Below are 25,277 nucleotides of genomic sequence, written 5' to 3'. Positions count from 1 at the left end.
TAACAGTTTTATGTAAAGCTTATATTAATTAAATATTACCTAGTTTGAGGTGTTTTTTATTTATTAAGTGTATTTTACATGTTTAATAGTAGATTTCGTACGATCATGGGCTGAGGATCACATTATCTCATTAATTATTTTGTAACAAAATAATTACTTATATTGGGTATCCACGTAAGTTTTCTGTGGCACTTTTCTACATTATATTTCAGTCATATTTTTTTTGCCATATTGGTTATTAAATTTTTGCCGCAAGGATATAAATTATGCTATCGAAATAAGGCCCAACTATTCGGGTTCATTGATGTTTTTTACAAACACCTTTCTCGACCCGACAGATGCGTAAGCGCATACTCACACATCCACAATTCACCCTTCAACTAACACACCGCTGCAAGTATCTACAATTTTTTCTCCTTCACACAATGTTGCCAATTTGACATTTTCGTTACTCATTTTAAATTTAAATATAATATAACGAGCTGTCAAAAAAAACTGATAAGAACCTAAGTAGGTACTAATACTCATTACTAAGTACATTCGTGTGTAAACTATTTATTTTTGATTCAACTTTTTAGTTTACATAAACGAAATGAAATCAATTGTTGTTTACTTACCTATTTTTATTACTATATTTTTAATAAAGATGTAAAAATGTGTTCAAGACTTTTTTATTTTTAAGCGTCTTGGCGAGGGTACTTTCGTGTTCCCAAATAAATAAACATTCTATGCCTAGTAGAAAATCATTATAAACACCAACGTTAAAACTGAATGAATCACAAATGTAACTAGGTTCAGATTTGCATTATTAAATTTTGGGGACTTTTATTAAGCCAAAGCGGGTAACACCGAGCGCGGCCGTTCGTTCCGTTTCGTTCATTTCGAGTTCAGTCAGTCCTACGTCGGCGGGCCGATCGGGCGTTACTACGCATGCGCGCAAACTTCGAACTGTCATGACATCGAACGTAAACAAAACGAGTGAATTTTTGTGATAAACTACTTTAGTTTTCTCCAGTTTCTTGTATGAAAACTTTGGATATTGTGAACTAGTTGGTGCTTAGTGGGAGTGTGTAAACTAATTGCAAGTGAGTTTCGTTTGTTTTTGCTTTTTGCATGCTTCTTTGACCGAAGCCGGCCGGCGAAAAATTTTAGTTATTTTAGCAACCCAACTATAATGAATCTGAGTGCTAATTTTATTTTAGTAGACAAGGAATGTTTATTGTGTGCCTGGGAACGATTTAGCGATGGTATTCGAACAGTTTCTTTGCAATAAATAAATTGAAAAGCGAACTTAATTAATTTAATTATAATGGTCAACATTTGATCGTTTAAGTGGTTTGTTTACTCAAATTTAATTTGCAAACGTACTTTTATGAATGAATTCAATTAGCGATAAGATGTTATAATCACTGAAGTAATTTATGTTTTAAATTACATATTATTATTTATGTATTTACTCACATTTAAGCGCTAACCTTAAGGTTTGCGGGTTAAATTGATTTGTTTGTGTAGTTAATAAGTACCTATAGTTACTATAGGTAGGTAGGTACGACTTAGTAAGTGCTACTACAGAGTATTCTATGTACCTAGGTACAGCCAGCAGCAAAATTAACATAAGAAATTTCAGTTGAATGTTTTATTTATACCAAGGCTTCGTGTCCAGATTTTGTTTAATCAAATATTAAAAACGTTACAGCTGATAGCTGACTGTACCTATTTACCATATTAAAACAAAATTTAATGTCTAAGTTTAGCTTTCTGAGTCACCGGGGAAGTTACCTACATAATGTCGAAACATTGCGTGCAAAATGGTTAAATACTCGTAGCGAGTAGTGAGTAGTGTTGCAAATCAGATAGGTACATATTTTGTGAGCAGTTAGGCAAAGTAAGTACTTAAGTACCTACCTATAGTATTAAAGTACCAATACTACAGTAACTGACAGCATACTTTGATAAATTAAATTACACATTAAATTGTGTGGAAGCAGCGTTTCTTAATTATACAGTACCTACTCTCATCAAATTATCAGAGCGGCCAAGATGCTCAAAAATAACTGAAGTCTGGATGTACTGGAAAACTGGAATGTCTGGATAATAAGCTTTGTACAGATATTTATGAACAACTTAGCCTTGTAGGCCTCCATAATTTGTGACAAAATGCGCGGTGGCAACCGCATGTTCTTGTAAAAAAATTGATTTTAAATAAAATAAGCATCAATTGGCACCTAACACCTTATAGGTATACAGTTTGGCAAAGGACTGTCTCATTTCAAACATAGACAGAGAGAATCATATTATCTTTGTCTTACACTAGTACTAGCACCCAAAAAAAAAGGACCAGTATATTTTTTTTGATCTTATTTTCCGACAAATTTGGTTTGACCAACTATGTACACTTATACCTAGGGACCTAGGACCGAAAAAAATACAGTCTGCTTGAACGATTATTTTCGGCCACCTTGTGTTTGTAATTAAAGGGTTTTCCATACGAATGCAAAGCAGGTGGGGCCTCAAACTCGTCGCGCCAGATAAGCTAAAGAGGCACTTCCGTTTCAATAGTGTTGCCATGCTTTTGATTATTTTTTGGATAGTCTCGAATTCAGAATTTTAATGTGAGTGGTATGCATGCCTATTTTTTTTTAGGAAACTCTTTCTGAGATATGTAATAGTAATTACTGAAATACACATAAATACATACATACTAAATATATACAATAATAGACATGTTAGATAAGACAGGAGGAACTCATCGAATGAGGTATTAGGTAAGTACTTAACTTGATTAAACATAAGTATAAAAAATGTTAAGAGGTCACACTCCATACCTAACATAATCATTGGTACAATTTAAAACTGTTTCATAACAAACAATAAGTTTGTCTGGATAACAAAGAAATAAAGACAGTAACAAAGAATAATACAGGCAATCCATAAAATTAAACCACTTAAAAAGCGTGCCTCGAGATAAATAAAACTGCGTTAGAGAAATTAAAAAAATAACTAAAACGCTGTAAGTAACTTAATGGATGGCTGTCTTCTGGTTTCCTACATGTGCCCTAACATTTAAAGGCCGTCTAGACGCTTTGATTTTCCATTAAGCCTAATAAGAACAGATTGCTAATTTGTAGCATGATCTTCGTATTCGTACATTTCATACTTGCCAACACGTAAAGTGGAAACATAATTGTTGTGCGACTTTTGCGATTATACGATAATAGAAAGATTAAGTTCCGTAAATACAGAGATATTACGACGAGTAGGTAGGTACAAAATTTGCGAAAATACTCTAGATGCCAAAAACGCGAATTCAAAACATGAAAAATACAGATCAAATTACTATACTGTAGGTACCAATTAAACTATATTTGGGATTGTATCTTTCTGTCTTTGTAGTTATAAAATTAGATCAAACGTCAATCCATCCGATGCAAATAAAACTCTTGAGACTCGGATTGCAATTCGGAATTTATGAAGGTCGTGATCGTGATGAATTGATTTGACCTAATCCGTTTATAAAAATGTATACTGTACTTTTATAATTAAACATTTGCATACAATTTGTGCTTTGTATTATTTTATAGCACTGTTTATTCAATAATTAGATTAGTGCGATCTCGGACGAATAAACGACATACACATGTAAAGACAAAGCTGTATAGGCATGGTCTAATAAAACATGGTCTTCTCTTCCCAGAGTGACACAAGCTACGTCACAATAACATGGCCGCTATATATAGCGCTATCGCATATTATCATATAGCCCTGTCGCATGATGACGTAGGCTTGTGTCAGTCAGGTGACCTAGAAAAGACGGGAAGTAAAAGTCTACATGCATATTAAATCAAATTAAGCATAGGTACTTATCATACATGCATGACTTGTAAAGTTATGAACCTAGGCATAACTTTCAACTGACATCAATAAAAAGATGCAAAGTTGTGCTAGAAATCCATTGAAAAGTCATATTAAATTTATGCCTTAAACCTCCTTGCAATTAATATGTAACTGCAGATAGACAACAGTTAATAAGTAACTACAGTTAATAATTCCAAGAATAAAAACAACTTAGCAATTCTTCTTTCAAAGATAAAATATAACCACAGAACAACATAACAGCAAGTCTTAAGTTTATTTGTAAAATATAACAGCAAATCTCAAATTATATCAACTAGGTATGCCTAATAATTATCTTAAATTAGCGACCTTGATTGTAATTTCCCGTCAGCCACTAATTTGGGGTGCGGAATTAACAATGAGCCCTGTGCCAATTCTAGTATTAAAATGAGGTCACCCTACTTCTCGGCCAGTTGCCTATTTATGACTAGGGTTGCCAAAAAACCGTTGGAAATGAACTCGTTTTCTTATACCGGATTTTACAAAATAGGAATAGATTTATTGTTGGAAATTCAGAAACGCGTTTCGAGTCGCTTAATAGCACTTTTATTACATTCGTGTACTGTTGTGGACTGCCGTATGCGACAGTTACCTAAGGTGGGACATAAATGCTTGTGCCGCACACTGGTGGAATCCCGCCTTTAGTGTAAAAGCGCCCAAAATGCTATACTACTTTATATGCCGAAATATTTGTGTCGCTTATCTTTTAAACACTGACACAGCTTAATTTGCGCAAATACCAAAGGGAAGTGTTATGGCTCCTCTACACGATGGACCAGCGCCGCGCCGGTCACTCCAAGGGACGCAGCCATGCGGTAGAATGAGATAGCAATATCACTTTCTCCCTCTAACGCATAAATGCGTCCCTTGTAGTGGCCGGCGTTGGCCCATCGTGTAGAGGAGCCATAATTTGTTAAAAAAAAGTAATTAGGCTTATCTTACGCAGGCTCGACAAGGAATAAACATCGCTATTATTTTTAAAATATTATCTTCAATTGAATAAATAGTTAGTTATCAATAGATAACTAGCGTAAGAATATGTGGTGTACGAATACTTCTAGTACGTAATTAAACACGTATTATTTACCTCAATAATTATTTATTAGTCAGTACTATGCGTCACGACAAAAACAAATAAAACGTGATTTACAAAATAGTTCAAGTATTCATTGAAGTTCCTATCTTATTCATGAAGTCATGACTCAGAGTGAGTAGACTATGAGTAAGTAGGTTTACGACTATATCTATATGAGTCAATAATATTTGAGCATCAGCCAATTTTAGAAATAAAAAGCGTAATCGTTTAAACGAAATACACTAGTTCACGAGTAGTATCCTTACTGCTAATTCGCCCGGTATAACTTAAAAGTTTTCGCATGTATTATAGCCTTAGCAGCGTAAAACTGACATATTCGTTAACGTCTGCGAAATTTATTACTTTTCTTCTCGCTCGCACTACGATGCGAGTACGAGCGTGATGCGTAGAAAGTAAGTTACGCACTCGCTAGCGTATATCTCAGTGTCAAACTGTACGGTTACCATCAGTTTGTCACTGACATAAACGCCGTCGAGAACGTAATTTACTTTCTATACATCCCGTTTGCACTAATATGCGAGTGCGAGCGAGATGTATAGAAAGTAAATTACGTTCTCGACGGCGTTTATGTCAGTGACAAACTGATGGTAACCGTACTGGTATTTCCATACAAAATGCTGACACCACCTGGTTTCTTGGCAGAAAAGTTGCTGCTATAAATACATTAAATACCTAAGCAATATAAAAACAATCATTAGAGTTTATTACAAAATTAACTATTTACAGTGCGTTGTAAACATTGTAAATCTACATGTATGTATATAGATACATAGCAATTTTAAATTAATTAGTAATAGTGCTACTACAGTAGGTACCTACACCGTTCTCGTAAGTGCAATGTGAACATTATGAACTGCAAACAATAGGGGTCTCTGGGGTCGAGGCCGCGTCGAGCTAATAGATCTTCCGGTCCACATGTTGTATAAAAATAGACTCACAAGTCTTGGGCGCGTTTACGCGGTTATCACGGATCCGCACGCCGCTTCGGTGTACGAGCGAGAGAGCGCTATGCATGTATATAGCGATTTCTCCTTTGCACATCTCTACGTGTTATATTCGCATCCAATGTGAATATCGGCGGCCGATCGTAAGATCAGGCATATCGTGAAATTCCTAGGCATATCCTAAAATTCCTAGGCATATCGTGAAACGTGAAAAACCTTTGACTCGTTCCCTGACTCGACGCGGGGCTCCTATTTCTGGGAAGGTTGCCCTTCGGGCATTTGAAGCAACCTAACGAACCTATCCTACCTATATACATATTGGTTTAATGTGACTGAATCACAGGAACATTACGATCTGCCGATCGAATTGCACTGTGAATGTAATGGTCGTATTATGTGTGCGCGAAAGCGTTCACTTGGTGGCTAAGGGGTGTACAGCTATTACCTCTTTGACAGACTATATAAAATACATAGGTGTGAGTATGAAAATCTAGGCTCATGAAAGTTCACATTTTACACTAGCCCGATGCTCGATTTTTGTTCCCCCATGCACTTCACATATAGACAGTTAGCCAATACATTAGCTACTATTATATGAAATAAGTTTTAATCATTTAGCGCCAGGTTTTCGATTGTGACGTCAATCTACGGATTCTACGATGACTCGCGTAATTACATAGTCATTATACGGGACAGTTACCTACATTCTACTATACGTCAGGACATCGATTTGTAATAATACTAGCGACCTGATCCGGCTTCGCACGGATTAATAAATTATCCACCTAAACCCTTCTCAAATCACTCTATTGATAGGTGATAATTGCATGAAAATCCGTTCAGTAGGTTTTGAGTTTATCGCGAACATACAAAGTATAGAGTGACGGCACCAATCATGGACATGTTAAGCGCACTAAATTAGAATTTCGTTTAAAAATGGGATGTTTTTTGACGATACAAAAATGGTGATTTTTTTTTCGGCACTTAAATACATGAGGAACATTTAAACAAAACCAAAAATTCTGTATGTTTAATACATAATTAATAAAAAATATATAAATTGAAATTTACGAAATCACCATTGATGGACATCAAAAATTCAGTAATGGACACCCAGTCATGGACATGGACCCAATTATGAACATCCATTAATGGACACTTTTGTATTGAACACATAAATGAAACAAATAATGTCACAAATCAACTTTTATTAACGCTATTTGAACTTTCATTTAGATTTCTAAGTTATACTATAAGAGTTCTAGGACTAATCCGGTTGCCGGCTGCATGAAACAAACCTGATCAAAAAATAGAATATACCTACCCTGTAGAGGTACCTGACATTTAGTACCTTCCAACGCACTTGGTCGGCCTAGGCTTAACCTGGCAGATTTTGTACAAATGGCAAAAACGTTGGACAAAAAAACATCAAAAAAATACCTCATCGAAAAATGGAATTAAACTTGTATGGTAGGATACCTGACCTTGGGGACAGTAAAAAAAAAAGTGGTCGGCCTCACCTTAACCTGACAGCTTTTGCAGTCCGACCAAATTTATAAAAAAAAAACATGAAAAAGACCTATCGAAAAATCGTATGAAACTTGTATGGTACGATAGCTGCCTTTGAGGACAGTAAAACAAAATGGTCGGCCAAATCCTGTATTGGCCGGCCGATTGGCGATTGGGTCGATCAAATTTGTGGTACCACGTGAGAGCTACAATTTACCTCATCAAGAAATAGAATTGGCAGTTTTTGCTGCCAGGCTACGAGTTTTTGCAGTCCAACCAAATTTGTGGTACCACGTGACAGCTACAATTTACCTATAGGATGAAAAAAACGGATTATAATAGCTAAAATAAACCTATTGACGTATGGCTTGGTCGGCCTCACCTTAGCCTGGCAGTTTTTGCAGTTCGACCAAATTTGTGGTACCACGTGACAGCTACAATCCCTACAATTTACCTCATCGAAAAATAGAATGAAAAAAACAGATTATCTTAGCTAAAATAAACCTGTTGACGTGTCTTGGTCGGTCTCACCATAACCAGTCAGTTTTTGCAGTCCGACCACAGTTTTAAAAAAATCATCAAAAAAATCTTATCGAAAAATCGTATGAAACTTGTATGGTACGATAGCTGCCTTTGAGGACAGTAAAAAAAATGGTCGGCCAAATCCTGTATTGGCCGGCCGATTGGCGATTGGGTCGATCAAATTTGTGGTACCACGTGAGAGCTACAATTTACCTCATCAAGAAATAGAATTGGCAGTTTTTGCTGCCAGGCTACGAGTTTTTGCAGTCCAACCAAATTTGTGGTACCACGTGACAGCTATAATTTACCTTGTCGAAAAATAGGATGAAAAAAACGGATTATAATAGCTAAAATAAACCTGTTGACGTATGGTTTGGTCGGCCTCACCTTAGCCTGGCAGTTTTTGCAGTCCGACCAAATTTGTGGTACCACGTGACAGCTATTATTTGCCTCATCGAAAAATAGGATGAATAAAAAACGGATTATAATAGCAAAATAAACCTGTTGACGTATGGCTTGGTCGGCCTCGCCTTAGCCTGGCAGTTTTTGCAGTCCGACCACATTTATCCATCCATCTAAGACAAAACAAAGAGCCCAATTATGGACAACTAAAAATACCCAGTTATGGACATCGTCTATTATTGGAAAATAAAGAGCAATCACAAAATCAACCCAACTCAAATGTTTAGTGCAATAAATTAAATAATTTAACACAATAAACTAAAAAAGTAATAAAAAGCTTAAGCTTGGACACTTGTCCATTACTGAATTTCATAAAATATCGAATCCAGTAATGAACAAACCCCACAAAAAACTTATTGCTGTGATTGGACATATTCAACTTAGCTCAATTTACTTGCAATATAGTATTATTCAGTAAAAATAACATTAAATCTCATTACAACATAACACAAGATAACACCATGCACAAATATGTACTCACCTTCTTAACGATTTCAACAACAATAACGGATTTTTATGACCACCGCCCGCAACGAGATTTTACTTCGCAGCCATCTTAGAACAAAACGGCTGATTTTGGTGACATGTGTCAAAATGACAGCTCAAACGTCTATTGGTTATGCTTTAGTGTTGCCAGTTGAAAAATGTTGGGACAGTTGCTTAATAAATTCAATCAACGTAAAAAATGTCCATAATTGGTGCCGTGTCCATTACTGGTGCCGTCACCCTACAAACAGACAAACGCGGCGGGGGACTTTATTTTATAAGTTGTAGTGATACAGTCGACCCAATGTAAACACGCTCTTAGTTTATTTTTAAACATAAACAGTCAAACGACTCTACTAATACATTTAAGCAGGCTAACAGCTGCTAAAAGTTCAAATGAAAGTTAAAATAACCGTTAATAAACAAGAAGAAACCACTTACTAAGTTAACAATGAGACCCTCTCACTGGTCAGCTGCGCCGGCGCAAAGGGTTGGCTTCCAATTACATTTCTACCCTTTTTCATTGATTTTAAACCTTATAAGTACAGTAACAGAGTCGAAGCTTCAACGACAGTATTTAAACCAGAACAGCTTTTAAACCATTCTGTGAATTTACTGTCAAAAAGTCCTTAGTAATACTTAAATCTATCAATTTCAACCAACTTTGGATCCCTTTGGATCCCTACTAACGAAACTTGTAACGGCTGGTCTTCAAGAAATCCGAAGCATGAATAGACCATGTCTTTTATGACTATGTAATTTACTATTTAGGTACTAATACTAACTATTGATATGGTGAAGATCGAGGGCAGGATATGATGAGGAAAGAAGTACCAAAAGATTCTTAAATCGATATGAAAACTTTGATGAACGCATCCCGAATGAACCAAATTAAACAATTTTTTTTTGTCTACATCCGCATTCTCGCAGTGGCAGAAAATAAGAACGAAATTCTTTACCTTATCCCGTTTCCATAAGGTTTAAATTAGCGTCTTCGTAATCCTTTTAAACGATTCGCACTGTCCTTTTACGCATGCATCCGCAAACACTTGAGATTATAACAAGTCAAACAATAAAACAAAAGATAGTGAGGCTCTCGACTCTCCGTTGTCTGTATTGACTATTGACCAAACAGTCCTTACTATTGTCTCAAGGGTCTTTTATGGCCATAGTAGACCTTTTCGATTGTTGTAGGGTTTTTACTGGCATCTATTCATGGTTTGTAATACTCGTAGTATCGATATTATGCCATTCAAGTGTTAAGAGGTCCGTACTGTAGCTTTTTCATTATCGACGAGGCCTTTTTAAGTATTTACGGCATTTCATTTCTCATGTGGTTCGGGTTATACTGAAAAAGGATGCTGAATTCCTAATAGCAAACTTAAAGGCTTTGCACATTTCGTATTACATATGCACACACATTTCACACGAACGTACGGAAACTTTAAAGTGTTAAACCAACTGATTTCTCGGTAACATTTCTGTTTCTGCGAATCTGCAAAGCCAAATGTACACGTTTACATTATGAGAACAGGTTCAAAACGTAACAGTCAGTAATGTTTCCAACTTAGCACATGTCAAATAAGAGTAGAGATCAAACAGAATGTTTCCCAGACAGGAGCATGTTTGGAAATATTCCGTGGGAGTGTGGGAGGCGCTAATTAAGACCAACAGCATTAAAGTTTGAGTAGCTTTACTAAAAAGTATGAAGGATAGGTCAGGGACTGCGCGTCATGTGGGACTAGGAAGGTCTTTATAGATCTGATTGGTGCATTCCTTCCTTATTCAGATAAACGAAAATCTGTGTGGTGTGTATCGAACATAACGATTATTACAGTGTTTTTGAGTCTGTCTTCTAATCTATGTAGTCAAAGAATGCCCGGGTGATGGTTCTGATGAGTATCAGTGATCAAATTAAATATTTACTCAGTCTAACTATTTTATGTGATTTTGCTGCTCCTCTATAGATAAAATAAATTGCTAGAAGAGTATAAATATGCAAAACTGCAAAAACTAAACATATTTTTCGTGGAGGTCGAGTAGATAACTTGTACGATATTATGTTAGGGGGATTTCAAATGTAGCGCATTAATACCGCGCCAGTATAAAAAGATAATACATACATTGTTGAACCCTCACACACATATGATGTTATGTTATAGAACTGCTATACAGATGTCATAACCCGCATTACCAACTAAATTGAAGGAAAAAATATACAGCCATTACACGAACCTCCGCTTCCAGAGCATTCTACTCTACTATTTTTATTTGCTTCCCCTTTTTCATAACTGAGGGCAGCAATTCTGCGAGATTTTTAAAATTTGGGTTCTTTTCCTATGATATGATATGATATTATACCAGAGATATATTGTGTCATGTCATAATTCAAAACAAAATGTCTTATAAAATCAAAGAAAGAAGAGTGAATTCAAGTAAAATGTATTAGTAAGGCTTTTTGATCGTAAAGATCTTTAGGGGTCTGTTTTAATAGGTTAATTCGGGTTAATTGTTTCTCCCATTAAACTTGACATAAAAGATCCGAAACTTCCTTTGTCTCGGGAAAATTCACCTTCCAAGTCTGCTTTGCGGAATGACTTTAAGAATTCATGAGATAGAGAAACAGTTAAATTGTTTAAACAATCAACCTTTGTTAAATCCCACTACAAGCATATTCTATCCAAATCTACCAGAAACCATTACTATAGTAACTATGGCGCGGTTTCCTTTGAATTCTATTTCCAATGGCTTGTTTATTTAGTGCTAGTAAAACTTTTGTGGTCCGAATAAACCAAATTCATTATAGTTTAGTTTAATTTTGAACGTCAGGACAGTACGACGTATTATTCAGAGTAGCCAAGGCAATAGAAATATCCTTAAAGATATGACGCTTTACTGAAGATAAGGGTAAAATAAAAAGGTTCAACATATGGATTTTAAGATAATTGTGTAGAGGAAATGTAAGAAACTAAAAAGTCTGTGAATCTATTCGAGTCCGGTCAAAATTCCGGTGAAGCGTTTTCTGCATCGCCAAAATTTATTCAGCTCCGATTTCTACATGACAGATCATATTGCAATTCTTCTGGTTAGCCCAAAACATGTGCTAACTATGTAGTCGGCGCAAGCAGTCATAACATAAATTAACAAGCAATGAAACATTACCGTCGGGCATTACAAACGTCTGTGTCTCTGACTCATCTCATCTGTTTATTCACAACTAAACATCTTGACTCTAAATGGAGACATGTCGTGACCTGTTAGTACTTGTCACGAACTTGTCTATACTGTTAGACGTCTGAAAGTTTATGGATTGTTATTATTAGTTGAATTAACAGAGCCGTTGCTTTCGTTGAGTTAGAATATTTAATTGGAACTGTGTATTGTTATGTAAGACGCCCCAATGTCTCAATTTAAGATTGATTTTCAGATTCAGCTAAATTATTTACAGCCTTAGAAAAACTAACAATCTTTAAAAATTATGACTTTAGCAAGTCTGTAAATTCTTTTGGAAGTTCCCTTACATAACTCCGATCGACAGTACCGCTTCTGATTCATTATACCTAAGTGCAATTGACCTTAGTTATCTGACAACCGTTCTATTAATACGTTGTTAATAGTAATCGAATGATTTCGTATTACTAAATCATGCATATGACAATTCCTTTATATAGGTTTAAGTTAAGCAAATCAGGGGCCTACCGCGAACCACGTTTGACGTGTTGCCTCTGTCGCACTTGTAAATTCGTACGTAAGTGTGACAGGGAGGCAACACGTCGAAAGTGGTTCGCGGTAGGCCCCTGATTTGCTTAACTGCGAAATGACGTCAGAATTTAAATGATACAAAACGGAAATATATTTGAGGACTTACGTCAATTTGGATTTGCAGCATAATGTACTTTGCGGTTCACGGTCGTCGTTTGATACAACTTGCATATAAATTACAATCCAGTCACTTATCAACTTGTTTATTGCTGTTAGTGGTATAAATTAATGTCTTGAATACCCAAGGCGCCAGTATTTCCTCATAATGTATTTATTTGCAAGGATATTCCAGCAAAAAACTATGGCTTGCTCCGTCTGTAATGACCCCTTGAGTCCGAACGGATATCCTCTACATATGAACATGATAACATGAAACAAAAAGGCATGTTTAATAATATCGAATGGCTACCGTTTACTTGGTTTTTTTGCCCAAGGGCTTCATTCGCGTGCCTAAAATTACACTCGGAGTAAAATGAAGGGAAACATTAACGAAGAAGCACATTTTAGCAATTTCCTTTAGGTTCGCGTGCCGTTTTTAAGTTTATTTTTGCAATATACCTGTGTTTTTGTAACTAATAAGACGATACTTTGTTACATCTTGACATTGAGAGAAGCACTTGTACGTAAGTATCAAGTATCTAATTATTGATGCAATTTGTCTTGATCTAATTACATTAATTGTCTTACTTACATAATGAGATTGACATGGCATGACGTTAAAGTTACGGGAAAAACTTGCTTACTTAGAAATGGATGCGCGATTATTAGAAGATTAATCAAGATGTACTTACTTTTAATAATACCTACAGTACTTCATTACTCAGGACTCAGAATCTCAGCAATATCTGTGTATGTTTGTTTATTTAAACATGAGAACGGTACTTACTGATCGGCTTTTAAAGTTACTTGCGTGATAAAGATCGACGGGGTACAATCTCCAAAGCAATTAGAGCTCGAAATGAATTCGGCTGTCGATTCAATTTTGTTTTGAAATAAGAACTCAAAATCGACATCATAAAAACATAAATCAATCATAATCGACTTGAATTTCGGCTGCAACTTTGTGGTGTATGTTAAGGCAGAATTAAAATAAAAGTAAAACGTAGAACGACTTTAGGGTCCAGCGGAGTGGTAAATAAAATACCACTCCGCTTTTCATTTTAATGAATTCAACTAATAAGAAGGGTATTTATTACTTTAATCGTTTTTCAAAAGTTATAATTTTAGTTTTCTTTGACAGCATATTATCTTTTGCACCTTTTAAATTAGTGCCGTTGTCTGATTTTGTCGCGGAACCTAAACTTTGCATACCATATAATGCTTACAACTTTTTTTATCTCAATTACTACCTACAGCAGCTCGGTCTGGCAGGCTAAGCGCTCCTCAAATCACAGATGATGATGAATGATTGCTGAGATTTCATTTAATGATCGCCTCGACTGGCTCCCAACTGGTAAGACGAAACGATGGTTTGAAATCGTTACAACTTTTTGCTTTACTTTGGGATTCACTTTGTATTAAAAGTAAGTGTCTGATGTCATGAATTTGTTAGCTAATGTTATACAAGGCAATAAAGATATACTTAAACCAAAATGTTTCATATTTTCCTTTTCGTATTCGTGGTCATCTAGGTCACTAAAGATCAAATAAACATAATGTTTTGTACGTCTTATTAGACTAGGTATCAAAGCGTGATGAGAACATCAAAATAAATAAAAGAAGAAATCCACAAAATAATTGCCTCTGTTATTTTCTTATTTTAGTCAAGTCGATACAAAGTTGACTATTTAAATTCGATACGGCACTCACTGTTAATGTGTTTGTTTAATTCAAGTCGTGTGCCTTTTAAATTATTCTGAATTCATTTGTGGGTTTCCCACAAGACGAACAAAATTAATGAGGCATATTCTAGCGAAATTAGACTGATACTATAACATAACTCAGATATATTTGGCATACGAGCCAAGCTAACTAAGAGTCATTTACAAAAAGAATAATAATAGATTTATAGATAGTATCAGAAATTCCGCTCTATTATGTCCGTTGACTCAGGACAGCGCATTATTTGGAATACAAAGTAGTTTGTGTTACTTTGAATGATTCTTATATTTATGCGGCCTGTTGATTTTTACAAAGTGTCTCAAATAATTCTCTTTCATATCAACTGTATTTGGGAAAGAACTTTTGGATGTCGCAGGTATTTTGTTATCTTTGCAAGATCTTTGATTTGTGACACACTATACTTCAAAGATCAAATCAATCTGCAGGTAAAGTACGAATAGAGGTAAAACATTGGCTGGGGGCTTTCAAAGTTAGAGAGGTATCAGAAATAAAATCCCCACAACAATAATTTATAATTTATAATAATAAATACTCACAATGTTAAACCGAAAACTGATTAAGGATTCCCTCCACTCTCAAGGCAAAGATAATTTAGACTAGAGCAGCGGTTGGCAGTCTGATAAAGTCATAAATATGAACAAAGTGCGGCCCGCGTCCACTTCGTTAACTGCTATGTGGCCCTTGGCTGCTAAAAGGTTGCCGACCGCTGGACTAGAGGAATATTGTTAAAGCAAATTATGTAGTCATTACATTTATATTCGACGATAGGCCGAAGGTACGGTGCCAACTTTTCGAGCGATGGCACCTACTCTCCTCTACTCTCTTGGCCTACTCTCGACTAGATGGCGATACTTTTTGACATTTAACAAATTTAACACATATCAGTGAAAAAATAAGGATCAAAGTCAAATGGCGTCCTAAAAGTTTGAATCATTTGTATCGAAAGATGGCAGTAAATGTTATGACTACATATTAATTTACTTTGACAATATTCTTCTATTTCAAATTCTCTTTGCCTAAGGTAAGCTTTATGCAAATAATATAATACCGCGAACGGCCGCGGAATACTGGCTTCACAATCACCGGGTGTTGTTTCAGAAACACGGAAAACCATACTCGAAGTCGAAGCCCCCTCTAGTTGGATAATGAAATTATGGCCGAAGCCTGAAGCAATATTTTCCCATGATGGAATAAATTCAGATCAATTTAATTTACTGAGTGTAACATAAACATTTATCGAGCTTTATCGTTGGATATATTTTCAACACGAATGTTGGTGTTGGCACAATAAATATATTTATTTTGGTTAAATTTGGCTACTTCTTCCTGTAATATAAATTACAAGATCGGACGAGACTACCAAAATCTTTTTTCGATAAATATTGTGTAACAACCGTGTATTGCCAAGTATGTTCCTAAAAAAGGACGGAAGGTACGGTTCGAATTTTAAAATAAATATAAAGAACGAGTTTAGGAAAGGAACGCAACGGTCGGTGTGGGCGAATGAATGGTGCGCAGGAGTTCATTGTAATAGCTCACAGAGCGCGGGCATCGGATCGTTACTTGAATGATCCAGTATAAGAGCCCTTTTCAATTAAGTTTAGATATTAAGGGTATGGAGGTCACTTCACACTGGTACGCCTAAAAACAAGATACGCCTGCGCTCGTGATTCAAATGATAATACACGGTGTGCGCAGGAGGCAGGAGTAAAGGTTGACTGATCTGTCACTGAACTGAATGATGTAACGATGTTGAGATACAATGTGAATGACTCGTCTATTACGTTGACGCTTGTTAAATAAGCTTATGGTAATGTTGAATAAAATGTTACCTTATTCAAATTGGTGATGACATATCTTTTTTATGAACTGTTTTCTATAATTTGTCAAGACAAATATGTATATGCCGTTGAGTGCCTTAACAAGTTTAGGGTACCGTTAGCAAACAATGACTTAACTATAAGTACATGGTAATTATGTAAGTGCGGACCTACGTTTATAATGGCGCTCTAATTCATGTTGTTTGAAGTTTGCACGTTAACAAGTTGGAGCGGTCAAACTACTTAGCCTAGTTAGAAATTAATAAGGTGATAGCTATTTACCGGTAACTAGCAACTTGCACTCGAGAACTCGGGAAATGTTAATAATTATCTTTGTCGCTTTGCAGGAAAATTACAGAGAAATGAGAGAGTATTCGCCAACCAATCAACATCGGAAAAATCTCTTTCAGAATCAAAATTCAAACAAGTTATTGTGCTCAGCCGCCATTCACTCGTTCCTTTCAAAAACTGGCAACACTACTGTCAGGTGTGTTCCCGTCGTGCCCCTTTTTTTCAACGTCCGTTCCCGCATTTTGAAAAGGATTTAGACAGGCACAAGCGCCATGTAGTACAAGCTAAACTGTTCCTTAGACTTATGTTTCACTGCCGAAAATCGCTTACCCCCATTAGCTTGATAAAAGTAAGAATGAATGGATCGTTTCCCTTACAATATGTTGCAACGGTTAAAAATTCTGCTTGATTGCTCGTAGTTTTAAAGAATGGAATTCAAGCGACTGCGGCATAAGTGTTAAATATTTATTGCACATAAACTTATAGCGTTCTTCTTATGATTGAATTTCTCATGATACCTGCAGTACATTTTTGCTCCGCAGAAACCATTTTATCAATGTATACAATATCAATAATCTTCACACGCTACGGGGTATGCTTTCAATTCCGAGATATCGGATACCTATTTCTCACGTTGGTAATGTAAAAGTGATATGACTTTCTAAGAGATTAAACATAAACATACTTTACTGACATTTACTAAGTATAGGTATATACATATATTACATACTTTCGGACGCTGTAAAATTATCCTGTATGTAAATTAAACTAACATCCTCAAACCGTGTAATAAATAGAAAGGCAATGATAAAGAAAAGAAATAATAGGTGAGTGTAAGAAGAAAAAATAGTGACAAGTAACCGTCTTCAAAGAGATTATTTTACGCTTAGACTTTTACCTATAGGAACGTGACACAATCCTTGCCTATACATAGTAGACATACTTCTCTAAGCGTTAGTCCAACGAAATGAATACATTGGTTTTTAATTTAGTGAAACTTTCAACAATAGCGAATGCTATATTATTATATATTGTACGACAAACTTGAATGAGTCTGTAAATTTTACGACTGACCAAGAGCATCCTGTTTCTTCATCTACAATCATCAGTACAATCCGATATCTACTAAAGACATCACTGCATTCAGTCATGAACCAAGTTCTTTTGCCGATATTTAAAATGCCGCAGCGCAACAGGCCATTTACTTTCCAATGCTCATATCAAATTCAAGGGTTAAATTCGATAAGAAACTTTGAGCTGTACACGATAAAGTTTAGATTACCTTCAAAGTTGAAGAGAGATGTGAAGGAAGTTGGTACAACTAAGAACGGAGCTACATCGGACGTGGGATGAACGATCGGAGGCATTTGCATTATGCGGACAAAAAGAAAGGAAGTGAAATGTCTGCGGAACATCGATACACTTATCGCATGTCTAATAAAAGCGTTCATCGATTAACAAAAAATAACCCGTGACTGGTAGATGTTTCACGATCCAGTTTCTAGGGAGCACATCGATGCTGGTTTTTATTTTATTACTGATCTCATTTCGCCAGAATTGGATAAAAATAATTGATATGAAATATACAATGCAAAAACAGAATTTGAAAATGAAATAAACCATTGATATTGCAATAAATAGGAAAATTTATTTATCTATTCAACGAATTTTATTGAAATCTAAAAAGAAGAGCCCAGAAATAACGCAGTTAAATATAAGCCATAATTTGGTTATTTCGAATCGTGAAAAAAGATAATGAAATACAGAGTCAATTTAGCAATAGCATCGCGCATTTTTTCTGATATTTTAACGAATCATTTGAATCTGTCCCCCGTGGGAGAAACCTTTCGTAAATGGAAAGCGACTGGCTGGGAATTTTAGATTAGGCAAATAAGAATATACCGTACAATCACAATTTAGCTCGTCCTATCTAACCCGATTCCCTTTGGGTTTGAAAATTTTTGATTGTACATATTTTATTTGTAACATCTTACACTAATGACGCGTTCTTGTAATCAAGAATTAATGAAGTAATTTATTGTTAATCGGGCTTATGAATATAAATAAGGCTTTGTGGTATGTCTTCTACATTATGTTCGGTAAGTTCGCCTTTGTACATAACATTTTTATTTTTGTTTTGTTTTTGTCCATTTTATGTAAACCTGTTTATGTGCAATAAAGTGACATACATACATACATACATACATACATACATGTTCTTTAAAAATGATAGCTCTGCTTTTTGTACAATTATGTCAGATTGCATTCGTTTGCAGCTTCAGAGTTCACACATGCGCTTTTCAGACCGTTTAAAATATTTAAGAATTCGCTCTTATGTGCTGCAAAACTTAAAAGAAACAGCACAGCTTAAAAACATAGTACCTAATACGAATCCTGAGATGATGATGATGATGAATACCAATCCTACCACAAAGCGATTGAACCTGGAGATCGTCCACTCGCACCTGTCCATTAACCCTCAGTTTATTGTCAGTTTCGTGAAACGATTTACGATAGAGCAAGTCGAATCGGAAACAAGGCCGTGGCAGCGGTGTGCTCCGAATAGTGTTAATTACGGAATCATTGTAGCCATTTTGCCACGGACGCCGTGCCGGTCATTAACGGTCCCGTGAAGAATGGGTTGGATGGAGCATGCGCGGTGCAGCCTGAACGCACGGACTACTTCTGAGCAGGGGTAGAATTACAATTGCTTCTCAAATTCAAGCGAGTCGAAGGTTTAGACAAACCAGAAGAAGCACGCTGTCATGTTACATATAGCTCTTAAGGCTTTATAGATCATGTCATTCTGGTTAGTGCGTGTACTTGACTCAACAACGCTCGCGTAAGCAAAGGAGATATTCTCCCAGCTACGCTTACTGGGCATATCGCCTCTAGCAAACCAGTATTAGGGTGATCTTAGGTTACGAATAGTTGTCACGTATCTGGAGATTAAGTTATACTAGAGATTACACTTTTTGGGAACTAACTAGACAGCTGAACGCACGAACCACTTCAGATCATCGCGTTTTTATTTTTGTCACTAACCCACAAAAGTTTTCCATAGCCTTCCGTGCTAACGTGTCATGAAAACCGTAGCAGTTTAGTTTTGTTAAGTTCGTGTTTGAAAGTAATAGAAGTCAAACTTAAATAGATACATGTCATGTGAATTGATTGCATTGGCGATCTTTACAATATGTTCCATTTAAAATTTTGGGTAGAGAAAAAAGTCATTGATCCGTAATGTTGAATGGGTTTTTGCCTTTTCTGTTATCTGGAAGAAAGCCCTAGCGAGATAAAAGTGTGTATTGTTGTTTTTGTGTGTTCTAGTTGGCTCATGCCCGGTGACTGGTGGAATGTTCACGGTCCGCGGCGCCTTTCGTAACAGACTTCTTGAGCGCTAGTGCAAATGTTTTTGTGTGGATATGGTTTAATGGATTTGTGTCGGTTTCGAAGTGTTGACCGATTTAATTTGTATCTTCAAGATCGATATCTGCTAACGAACGCCTAGTTTTGAGTTTCTAAGGGAAAGTTTGAAACAATAGATTCATTCGTGGATCATCTTGTCAAAGTTTGTTCTTTACTTCGCTGATTTTAGTTTTACTAGTTAAAGTTACCGGCTATAAAGAAACCTTTTGTTGCCATAGTAAGTCGTCCGACAAAATTGTATAAATAGGTATACGAACTCGTATAAAATATCTTCAGCTTTCAAACCACAGTAAGTAAGATGTTTTCCAAAACGCTTAAAATTTAGTTGTAAACAAAGAATACTTGAGGAATTTCTAATTTCCATTAAATTGTTATAACGACTCAAATTGAGCAAAACTCACGCTGTAAAACGCTGCAGTGCACGCAAAGTGTCTATTAGCCTTACTAAATGAAATTGTGGCGTGTGCGCTAAGCTCTTTCAGGGGCTCAAATCCTTCATAATTGGAGCGAATAGTCAAGTGCCAACTGCGGTTTTAGGTGCGTTCTTTAATCTTACTACTTATTTAATGAAATGTCATCAAATCGGCCAAAACGATGTTTACGCACCAAAACCTATGACAAAAACGCAACATTTTAAGACCCATTATTTCGTCGTTCGGTGTGGTCGGTCCTTTATCGGTCGGAAAATTTACTTTAGCCCATTCTCAAGCTTCATATTTCATCTCTCAGAGAGAGCATACGTGCATACACATCCGAAGTTCTCAGACGGATCGGTGGACAAATCGCTCAACAAATCGTCGTCGTAGATCTCCGAATTCGCGAAGGAACGGATGCTGGAATGTCTGATCGTGACGGCAGGTGCACGGGCGTTGCTCCCTTCGCGGTGCCACTCGTGCCGAGTCCGCAATCGGACGCGCTTCTGATTTCAGGGTTCCGTTGACAAAACGAGCCCCTAAAGTGTACTTGAGGGTGAATTACTGCTTTGAGAGGACTGGGCGCGGAAACTATGGGATAGGATAATGCGTTTTGCGACATTCATCTTATTTATAAGTCCGTAGTATTTTCTATTTTATTTACAAACTTTCAAAGAACTAGGAGGTTTACTTTTCCACACTTTATTTTTTCAATATTATCTTGTCATAAACCTACTAGTAGTATTTAAATTCTTTATTAAATCCCTATCTAAAATTGTAAGCTGCCTAGAGGCGAAGGCTATATGTTGTTTTTTAATTTCCTTATTTGCTACAAATTCAAAACAGATGTTAATACATCTCCGAGCGGCAAATTCATGGCAAAGCGAAGATTATTCATATCCCCGCACAATGTTGCATTGTTGCATCAGCAACTTCGCGAGAGCACAGATGGATGCGTCTTGGAATTCGGAATGCTCCGAGTAGCCCGAAATATTTCAAAGTTAGCAACATATTGAATCTGTAACTTTTACGAGAGTCCCGTGACATAGCAGTCTTCTGGGTGTTTGTTTCATCTTTCATATCATTGGATACTGGAATTACTGAACTGTATTCACCCAGAAGAAATCTTATTTATTTCTGAAAATTTCAAGCGACTCAGAATGTCTAGAAGGGTTTAATTTCAAATATATCTAGAGTATCTCTATTTTGTCCTAGACGACAAAGCTTTTGAAAACTGCGGAAACTTTGTCAATCTTTAGTAGAAGTCGTTTTGTACGGAATACTTTCCAACTAGTTAGGTTCGTACTTGACGATTAGTACGAGTATTAAGAATGTCATTTTCGATTCGCTCAACGTGATGAGTCATTGAACAAAATTGACGGGACTATTTTAAATGCCGATATGAATTAATAAATCTTTTTATAAGTAGGTACCTAATGGTCTGATGATTGTATTAAGCGTGTTCTACATATGTTTATTAGCTTGTACATTTAATTTAAGCAAGCATAAAGTGGAATAAAAGTTAATATTGTTATTTTTTCTAAGATAACGTTTGCTCATTCACTTTGTCTCGGTTCGTTCACATAACAGTTTTACTTTCACTTTGTATTAATGAATTTTAATATATTTTCTGTTTCTGTCTATATTTCGGCTTCTTCTCAGTTCAAAGTTCACGTTTAGCTGAGCTACGAAGAAATCAATACGTCTGGAAAGCTATTGTTCAGATTTTCACACAGCTGTTTCGTATTTTCTCATAATTATTACGGGTAACGTGAGCTTCAAAGGTAATTCCGTCGAGGAATGCGCGTTGTATAATTGACACTGACAATTGAAACGTGGGTAACCTTGGCTCCACTCATGGGTATGTAAATCCATGTGTTTATTTATCGGAATTGTCTACCTCACTATTGATATTGATAATTTTAAGTATGAAATAATCGATGACCACTTTAGCTGATTGAATTGACACAGTCAACGGAATCAACTCGACGTAGTTCAATTTTTACTCGAAATGTTACCAAACTTGTAGATATCATTGTATAAGTATTTTCATATCATCATAATGAATAATATAATAATATAATAGATAAGATCACTTTTGAGGTCAATGTTCTATGCCATCAATTTCGTATGTTTAAAAGAATTAAAACTTTCACACAATACAACATAACACTTGTATTCAGATTTCAAACTCAAATCAAGAGTGAACAGGCACCTTCTGGGCGAGCTCGCTCCATCGTAGGCCACGTCTACGCCTCGGCTAGTCTGTGGCCATGAGTAAGCCCATTCATAATAAAAAAAAAAAAAACTAAGTATCATTTTATACAATATTTCGACTTTTATTAATATACTGCAGTTAAGAAGAAGATTATTTGTCACAACTGTTGTAATATAAGGTACAAACATATGAATGCTTACTTTGTGTTATTAAGTTAGTATATTACATGGCTAAGCATGGCCACTAAGTCGTTCACATAATTTCTTGGGATATAAAGGATCATATTATTCATGTGGACATAATGTCTAGGGAACGCATTCAGGACTGATGTCTTGGGTATAAAGATAATGCATATATCTTGTAGTATTAATGGGGGACCTTTTTTGAAGAGGCACTTGTGAAGTCAGCTTAGAAAGCAAATTGTTAAAAAATATCTACACTTGGCCATTGCAATATAGTCCAGGATTATCTAGAGTCTAGCTAGATCACTAAGGCCCACTTGTACCATTCCACTAACCCGGGGTTAACCGGTTAAACCTAGAGTTGCCATGGTTACCTGTACAATTTGACACTAAGTTAACTGTTTAACCTCTTAACTTAGTGGGGTGGTGCAAGGTGGGCCTAAATTATCTACCTCGAAAAATCCTTCTCAGTTCGAAATTCGAAGGTTAATTTGATTGTTATCAGTTTTTAGTTAATTGTTGGAGTTTATGATTTAGGTACTAATAAAATGTAAGTCTAGACAACAAGTTTTACAATTATTAAAACGCCGTTCTCTAAAACCCGTTACAAACAATTGGTCGTAAAACAATTCTGCGCAAAGAATTAAACTTTAGTCTCGTCTGACAAGTTAAAATACCGTGGGAGCTAGATGTCTAGTCTTCGTTGTTTAGGATTATAATGATTTCATAACTAAATAAACGAGATATTAAGACTTGTGTAATGTCTGTAACTTCTACATTGCGTTGTTTATTGTCAAGGCGACAGTTTGTACCTACTTGACGTCAGAGGGTTTGAAGGTAGCGGCGAGGCTCCCGCTTCCTTCGGCTTTCGGGAGAGTGTGGTGATCGAGACGGATTCATTTCGCTTCCTCGAAGCTCGTACGCAAAGTCTAGCGTGGTATCGACAAACAGTACTTTACTACTTATAGAAGAGTCAATTGGCTCGTGTTGGGTGGATGACATTCTTAGATTTCCGGTCACTTGTCGATGAGATTAGCTCAGAACCGGGACTAGTCCGTATTAGAAGAGAGGTATGATCAGCAATCAAGCGATATATGGCTGATATGATAATGATGAGGGGTCCATATTGGCTCATATACAATTCATTATTCGAATATTTCTAATACTACCGCTTTGTAGTCATAATCATCGTTTCTCCGAAAATTGTTACTCATATATTTTTTTAATAGTTTTTTGTGCTACTACCTACATTATTCATAACGATACATAATCCGTTTTTTTTTACTCATAATATTGTCACTGAGAATGTGTCTGTGCCCATAATGTTATTTGTAAGAATTTCTCGAAGACTAAGCGAGCATTTGCTCTCGCTACGCTCGCTCACTGTGAGGGTCACAGGATTTCGGTTCTGTGAGGTTCTTACCTAACCTAACCCACCATTCTGACAGCATTTCGGTTCTGTGAGGGTCGCAGTTTTAACCTAACCTAACCCACCTTTCCGGCAGCATTTCGGTTCTGTGAGGGTCGCAGTTCTAACCTAACCTAACCCACCATTCTGGCGGCATTTCGGTTCTGTGAGGGTCGCAGTTCTAACCTAACCTAACCCACCTTTCTGGCAGCATTTCGGTTCTGTGGGGGTCGCATTTCTAACCTAACCTAACTCACCATTCTGGCAGCATTTCGGTTCTGTGAGGGTCGCAGTTGTAACCTAACCCACCTGTCTGGCAGCATTTCGGTTCTGTGGGGGTCACAGTTCTAACCTAACCTAACCCACCTTTCTGGCAGCATTTCGGTTCTGTGAGGGTCGCAGTTCTAACCTAACCTAACCCACCTGTCTGGCAGCATTTCGGTTCTGTGAGGGTTACAGTTCTAACCTAACCTAACCCACCTTTCTGGCAGCATTTCGGTTCTGTGAGGGTCGCAGTTCTAACCTAACCCAACCCACCTTTCTGGCAGCATTTCAATTCTGTGAGGGTCGCAGTTCTAACCTAACCTAACCCACCTTTCTGGGAGCATTTCGGTTCTGTGAGGGTCGCAGTTCTAACCTAACCCACCTTTCTGGCAGGATTTTAACCTGACTTGACCTACAGGTGCATGCTGTTATAAATAAAATCAAATATGTCAAAATCGACATGTCGAGTAATAATATATGCATAAATTTTAGTAATAGAGATATTTATGTAGAATGACATTATGAATATAATAAATTCGAAGTTCCAATGAGTATTGTTTAAAATGAAAATGTACAATGATCATTAGGATGTAAAATTATATGAGATACATTTTCGGAGTTTCAATAATCGAATTTGCAATTTTCTATGAACTTTGGCGCACCCTAATGATGAGAGTTAGAGTTGCGGTTTACCGACCCCTGGCAATTTGGACACTAACCCCCGTATTCATAAAACTA

At 36.3% G+C, this 25,277-nt stretch overlaps 1 protein-coding gene across 1 annotated transcript in view; it reads left to right on the top strand.

Annotated features, from left to right (window-relative positions):
- The first annotated feature begins 902 nt into the window (after positions 1–902).
- Positions 903–25,277, top strand: part of LOC134672388 (MOXD1 homolog 1-like) — an 82,125-nt gene continuing 57,750 nt past the window's right edge. Inside the window, exon 1 of the mRNA XM_063530261.1 lies at positions 903–1,085. The gene's annotated coding sequence lies outside the window, so the exon portion shown is untranslated. The remainder of the gene's footprint in view (positions 1,086–25,277) is intronic.

Source organism: Cydia fagiglandana, chromosome 17 (genome assembly GCF_963556715.1).
Source record: "Cydia fagiglandana chromosome 17, ilCydFagi1.1, whole genome shotgun sequence".
In the NCBI taxonomy this organism is placed as follows: domain Eukaryota; kingdom Metazoa; phylum Arthropoda; class Insecta; order Lepidoptera; family Tortricidae; genus Cydia; species Cydia fagiglandana.
This window is presented reverse-complemented; position numbering and strand designations above follow the sequence as displayed.